This window comes from Saccostrea cucullata, unplaced genomic scaffold (genome assembly GCF_032062105.1).
Source record: "Saccostrea cucullata isolate Sc308-1 unplaced genomic scaffold, CSIRO_AGI_Scuc_v1 ctg1136, whole genome shotgun sequence".
Classification (NCBI taxonomy): Eukaryota; Metazoa; Mollusca; class Bivalvia; order Ostreida; family Ostreidae; genus Saccostrea; species Saccostrea cuccullata.
In genome coordinates, this window is record NW_026918788.1 from 1,286 (window position 1) to 9,260 (window position 7,975).

At 32.1% G+C, this 7,975-nt stretch overlaps 1 pseudogene; it reads left to right on the forward strand.

The window, feature by feature from the left end:
• The first annotated feature begins 309 nt into the window (after nt 1–309).
• On the forward strand, nt 310–7,000 carry LOC134271256 (uncharacterized; annotated as a pseudogene).
• The last annotated feature ends 975 nt before the right edge of the window (nt 7,001–7,975 follow it).

Sequence of the window (7,975 nt, forward strand, 5' to 3'; positions counted from 1 at the left end):
GTCTACGAGATGATTGATTGACTACTCAAGGTGAAGCCCTAGTAATTAAGTGTTATAACTTTTTGAATTGAAAAACGGTAGAATTGTTTGATTAAAGTTTCCGTTAGACATAATTTGTGTGTTTAGATTTTCTAATTATCACAACTCTTACTGTGTCGGCAAAATTTTTACTGTGTTGCATGCATGAAATTTGAATCGTTACTGTGTCGGAGAAAATTTTACTGTGTCGGGAGCAACACAGTAAAACAGCTCATGGAGAACCCTGGTAATATAAACGAATTATACAAAAATTACAAACCACAGTTAACAATGATACTGAAGAAAGGAAAATGGAGACCGCGTTGCATCTTCTGTTCTCCTTCAAATGGAGATTTACTAGCAGTGATGTACAAAAAATTCTCCTATAGAAATGGCCAAGGTAACACGGTATAAAGAAAAAGGACAGCTTATTCAAACAGTTCAAAACAGCTACAACGAGAAGAAACTGTATCACAGACCTTGGTATATTACAGAGAACCGTAATGGAGATGTTATTGTGTCTGACGCTGACCGTGTAGTGGTGACAGAGCGTGGAGGAAGACATCGGTTCACCTACACAGGACCTCCATCAGGATCAGGACTGAATCCCTAGGAATCTGTGCAGACGTGATGTCACACATCCTGTTGTGTGATAAAAATACCAATACAGTGCAGATGATAGACAAAGACGGACATTTTCTGTCACTGATATTGACACAACAATTAGGTATAGACACACCAATGTCCCTGAGTTATGATGACAAAACCCATCTCCTCTGGGTAGGATCGTGGGTGACTAATAGTGTGTGTGTATACAGATACATTGAGAGAGAGGCTATAACATAGCAGGTTACTGTTATTAGGTAATAAGATACACATACCACGATGAAACTGGGCAGTAAAATTAGCAGAATAGCTACATGTTCATGTAAAAGGGGTTTTATACACAAAATTAGACATGACTCGTTAATTTCACGATATTTTAGATATTTTAGCAAGTATTGTTTACAATGATTTTTAATTAATTGTTTGTAATTTTTCTTTAAAAAATGTACTTGTAACTTCACCCCATCTTTTTTAATGTACATTATATAAAGCTTGTTTTGATGTTGGATGTCGTTTTCAACATTTCAAACACTTCATGTAATTGAGAAATTGTTTTTACAATTTATAATTCAATCTGTACACTGTACCAAAATATCCGTATTTTATTTCTCTGTTTCACACAGTTGAAAGTTACGATGTACCTTCATACACCTACCTATACTAAAGTATGACATTTACGTATATATATTCTACGTTTTGAATTTAAATTAATTGTTTGTAATTTTTCTTAAAAAAATGTACTTGTAACTTCACTCAATCTTTTTTAATGTACATTATATAAAGCTTGTTTTGATGTTGGATGTCGTTTTCAACATTTCAAACACTTTATGTAATTGAGGAAATGTTTTTACAATTTATAATTCAATAATGAACTGTACCAAAATATCAGTATTTTATTTCTCTGTTTCACACAGTTGAAAGTTACGATGTACCTGCATACACCTACATATAATAAAGTATAACATTAACCTATATAAATTATATTCTACGTAACATCCAGCGCCTGCGAAACAAATTTAAGCTTAATTAAAAAATGTTTTAAAACTTGTCAAACCGTTGCATGCAGAGAGCATAATACACTGTTTTGTCAGATTGAATTTAATTTCCTAATACAAAGACATGGGTCAGAATTTCAAACCTTTGCCAAAAAAGCTACCAATCATAGGCAACAGTGTTTCACAAACATCTTGTTTTTCAATTGTTTTTGGAAAAAGCACTGTAAATAAATCAAAAGTAAAAATAAAAAATATATAAGTGAATCTTTTCACTTAGCAAGATTGTTCGATGTTGGCCACACTTTTTCACATCGAAGATTTTCATCAATATCATCCAACTGGAAATTTAGACAAAGAAAACCTACAATTTTTACTTTCCATTTCAATGATTTCATTCAACACTCTTTCTGTATCTAGGTCAGATGCACTTTAATAAAAAAAATGATCTGAATAGAATGAAAATCACTTCACCATGCACCTGTATATTGTACAGAATTAATACAAAGCTATTCAACTGCATTGAATTAATGAATATGTGTATGAAAAAATGAAACAAAAGTTCTCCCACTGCCTATAAAACCTCCTCTCTCTCAACTTTTTTACACTTATTTATTCCTATTGTTATATTTAGATAACTTTTGGACATTTAAACGGCATTGTATTAAATAAGGCATATGTCTCATACAATTCTATCTGTAAAATGATCAGACTGTCTTTGGTCCTAACAGGCTTCAAACAGTCTGATAATTATACCTATAGAGTAGCAGTGGGTATATACTAGTACATGTATCCATTACAGACTCCTTGTTGTCGGATTTCAATCAGTTCAGTAAAGCTGACTATTTTATAGCTAAAATGGATATAACATAAAATAACTTCTAAAAGTCACAAGATTTTATGTCTTACCTATTTTTAAAAAAATTCAATGTTCTTAGTATAGATTTAGATTATAAAATGGTAATAAATCTATATTCTATTAAAACACTATTAATAAATTCTATATAGAGAACATTTAGTGAGAACTATATTTTGTTGTTTACTTTTTTAGTTGCAAAATAGGTCATTTATTATTCAGGATCACAATACATAAACCATTATTTACCGATGCATTTACGTTAGGTAAGTATTACAGAAACATAGAAAATTAATTACTGTAAAAAGGTCTTACGGTGTAAGGATAAGATACTAAATGTGCCCTGTATGATAATGCGTAAATGTGAGAAAAAAATCAAAATTGTATTTTCTTTATATCTACACTTGTTGGTAAATTTTTTTTTTTTTTTTTTTTGGATAAATCATAAAATAAAAAAAATTAAATTAACTGTCTTATGTTTACATTTCATGCGAAATACTTAATAAGTTTAGAACGTGTACTGTTTGAGGTGTTAGTGTGTACAATTGTGGTGAAAGTGAGTGAAAATTGTCTGGTGTACTTGTATATAGAGATATGAAAAAAAAGCTTCAGAATAAAGACTGAATTAAAAAGATTTTTTGTTGCAGAAAGTTTTTCAAAAGAAAAGGACCAATTGTTCTATTCAGTATTGTTAATTTGGATTTTTATTTTTACAAGCAACCTGCACTCATTTGAGGTCCTACATTAACCATTAGATTATCTGCCATTAATTTCATTACCGTATTCGTGAAATATATCAAATATATCAATGGAAGCGTGGAAAAATAACCCAATTTAAACTTTAAATGAACAATATTTTAGTAAAACTGAGTGTTTTAAGATTAACAAGATAGACCCCATTTTTTATTTCATTTTCTGCATATACGAGGGTTGTCCCAGAAAAACGCGAACATTTTTAACATCTTTTGTTTTACTAGGCCTATAAAGTTAAAAATTGGCATACATCATGATCAACATTTTTTGAATAATGCATAAAAATTTCAAACAAATATCTCTGTAAATAAAATTTTCCTCTTATGTAAAGGAACCTATAAAATTGGCTGTCGGCGCAACAATGACGACGTCAAAACGTATCTCGTAGTGTTTAGGAGTTTTTTTAAGGAAAATTGCCCCTCTATTCAAATTTATTTTTAGCACACATACGGCAATGGGGTTTTTTTTTAGTTACTAAGTTATGCATCTCAAATACTAGTGCTACTAAAAGATTTGGGGGTTGGGTGTGTGTGTTAATTCAATAGACAATTTTACAATCCCGATTATAAAGCTACCTTATCGAATTATTAAAGGCCATTATTTAACAGCGGTCATCACGTAGGCCTATGACGCCTAACTCTTGTCTTTTCACTTAGTCTTTAATTATGTGTACATGTCTATTCTCTTCTGTCAGAAAATTAGTCAAGTCAACCTAGAACCTCTTCTATTAGATATAAACCTGTTCCCCATATTATGTTTGTGTTCTTTCATAATTAATTCTATATGCAGGAGTCATATCCCGATCAACATAGTGTTGCTTGATAATTTTGTGCGCCGCATCACAACTTAACGTCACCATTTTTGACAAAGTCTAATTCAGACTGCTTTGCTATATATCGTCATATATTTGTCATTATTGATCCAAAAAAAAAAATAAATTTTAAACACAAGTACACCAAATCATAGAGTATTTATGGTAATAAAATTTTTGATATTATATTGCCATATAGCGTGATAACAACGAAAAATTCAATCACAATGCTATTTGTAAAATTCAAAAAATTGTCGTGCGCCGACCACCGATATTTAGCATCATTTAAATGCTGTTGTTATGTGCATATGACATCACATGCCTATAATATTTTGTCAGAATATCTTAAAGATGATTTCCCAACACCATACCAAATTTTATTAATTTTGGTTGAATAGTATTCAAAATATTTAAAAAGTTCGCGTTTTTCTGGGACAACCCTCGTATAACATAACATATTACATATAACATAACATATAATATTTATAACATAACAAAGAAGAATATTAATCTTACCAATGAGAAATATATGCTACAATTATGTATAAACAGTAATATACAAAAAGTCTTTGTATTTGTATTTGTATATAAGATAATTTTGACCATTTTAAATGAATTCAGAATGCTTTGATAACAAGATCCAACCTACTTAATTCCTAATTCCTCCTTAATTCCTAAGAATATTAGCGTTCAATACTAGTATCTTGGCGTTTTATTTTACAGATGTACGAGTGAAGCAATGCATGTCCGGTAACATTCTGAATACCAACGCTTTAATTAATATCGAACGCTCCGTTGTAAACAAAAAATGTAAACAGTTCTTAAATCGCTTTTTGTAGAGCGAGGCGGATAGGTAAGATGTGTTAATTTTTATAAAAATTTAATATTAATTTAAAAAATAAATAAATAGTACCTATTTCACTCGATAAAATCATTTCAAAACATAAATCATAACGCTTGATAGGGAACTATGGTGACTGGCGCTTGTCTCGTATATTCTACTATATCCATATCCTATAAATATTGCTGTGATCGCTATAACATATATTAACAGGTACATGCATATTATTTTGTTAATCTTAAGGAATTTCATTTTTAAAAATGCGTTCACCATGAAGAAAACTTTATGTTTTTCTTATTTTATATTTCAGCGAATTGTGTTTCTACATGTAAAATAGACCATCCGTTATTACGAACATGCTAGGATTCAGCACCTAGTGTAAAGTACGACAGTGTTTTCAATGTCAGGGGGACACAGAATTCTTCTGTAACACATGTACACATAGCCTGTGTCTACAGTGTAAAGGGAAACATGATACAAACTCACATACAAAATATCATAAAGTGGTGTTACATAGGACACAATATTACAAAAAAGGTTTTTCTTCGTGTTGTAAAGTACGACAATATTTTCAATGTCAAGGAGACACAGAATTCTACTGTAACACATGTAAACATGACCTGTGTCTACAGTGTAAAGAGAGACACCTTATTGATTTAAATACCATCTACCATGACGTTGTGATTTACCGTGAAAAGAATGAATATATTCCCAAACAAGAGACCTGTGTGAGACACCCAGATGGAATATACGAAATGTACTGTCAAGAGTGTGAACTTCCTGTCTGTTTTCAATGTAAAGAACACAGAAAACACAGAGTACTGGACATCAGACAGTCATATAACTCAAACCGTCAACACCATAGAAAAGTCATTCAGATCATTAGAACTGATTTTCTCTATGAGAGGTGTTTACTTCTGCTCAGATAAAATCTAATGTAAAAAATTGTCCAGCGAAAATCTCTGAAAGTCAGTCAGAGATGTTGACGCAAGCCCAGAGACTAAAGAACCTTTTTGAAACTGTGATATGTGATGTTATAACCCAGAAAAAATCCTTTCTGATGCATAGGTTACAACAACAGAAGAATATAATGAATAAACACTTCCGTAGAATAGAAAACTATGAACACAATTGTGAACAATTCGCAAATAAAGCAGTGACATTCCTCTCATTTCTGAAGAAAATCAATGTGTTAAAGATAAAGGGTACCTCAAATCTTACACAACACTACTTGCTCTCCGTTACTGAAGAAATAAACTTGGACGATATGTTACGGTTATTCAGTGAAGTCCAAATCATAGAGACTGCAAGAAAAATGTTGAAAAAAGAAGATCTGTTGTACTTCTTGTCTAGCCCTATGTTACTTAGATATGTCACCTTGAAAGATTTTCTTTGTGTAACACACATATCCCATGTGACGTCGGACCAGGTCTGGGTTAGTGATGGATCTAAAATCATGTTGTTAAACAGAGATGGTGATACAATATATCATCTGAGGGATTCTAATGCATTCTATCTATTTTGTGTACACACCGTGAACTTGACTGGTGAACTTATCTATATAGACTGGTATGGTAACATAAAGGCATTATCAAAAAATAACAAAACACAGTCTACACTGATAGAGACAACAGAAATACGGAAACCACGCTGTGTATTCTGTTCTTCTTCTAATGGAGATTTACTTGTAGTGATGTATAGAGAAGTTCCTACAGGAATGGCCAAAGTAACAAGGTATAACGACAAATGACAGCTCACACAGACAGTACAAAACAGATTTTATCGCATGCCTTGGAACATAACAGAGAACCGTAATGGAGATGTTATTGTGGCTGTTAATGACTGCTTAGTGGTGACAGATCGTGGAGGAAGACATCGGTTTTCCTACACGGGATTCATCAGGACCTAGACTGAAGCCAAGAGGAATCTGTACAGACATTATGTCACACATCTTGGTGTGTGATCCTCTTGTCAACTCAGTGCAGATGATTGACAGAGATGGCCATTTTCTTTCACTGATATTAACACAACAACAAGGAATATACGTACCTGTGTCCCTGAATTATGATGACAAAACAGTTAGCCAACATAGTGTGTGTATACAGATACATAGGAAGAACTGACTTAATCTGACCAGTAACTGTAATTAGTTACTTATACGTACATAACAGACAGATGCCCATAAAACAGGGTATTAAAATAGTTAACTGGGTACTTGTACACAAGATTATGTGTGCCTCTTTTGGGGCTTTTTAAATAATCATTTGTTCTAGCAAACAATATTTTCAGCATTCAATACCGGTGTAAAATATTGCAAATATCATGACTTTTTAGATGTGTAAAATTTGAACTCTCATAAAAACAACACAATTTTACATCCCCGGTTGTTTAATTATTTTAAAATTAAATTATAAGGAATGACTCTAATTCTTGGCCAAATTATCGAGTATAATATGGTTTGGGTCATTTTACGCTTTTTTATAATCCGCTTCGCGTATTATAAAGCGTAAACTGACCCAAACCATATTATACTCGATAATTTGGCCAAGAATTAGAGTCATTCCTTAATAAACATAGTCTTTGAGGTGGAAGGTGGTACACCAAAACAGGTCTTATCACTAAGAATACACCCGTGAAATATGAAAGCCATTGCTCCATCTATTCTAATGTAATTTGCAAGATAAATTTTTTTGTGGACAACAAACAAACAACAGACTGATGGACGAACAGGTTAAAAACTTTTTAAGCATTGAATTCATATTTTAGGATGGCTTCGGTCCTATAAAACACCTTGTGTAGCGCGATATGATAATTTATCGGCATGGTACCGGTCATGTGTGTTATTCGACCGAAAGCATCCCAAATTATGAATTGAAGCCCTTCAAAACTGGTGTGCTTTATAGACGTAAGAGCCGTTTGTGACATTTGTTATGTTGCAAACTTAAAAAACGCAAAAGAACTTTGCAAAGTAAAAAGTGACAAATTAATCTCGAATGCACATTTGTTGTATTTTTGCGTTAATTTAACATTGTAAATTTTTATTAATTATAGATACAGGAAGCATGATCCCTTTACACAACTTTCCGCTTAGTGTACTA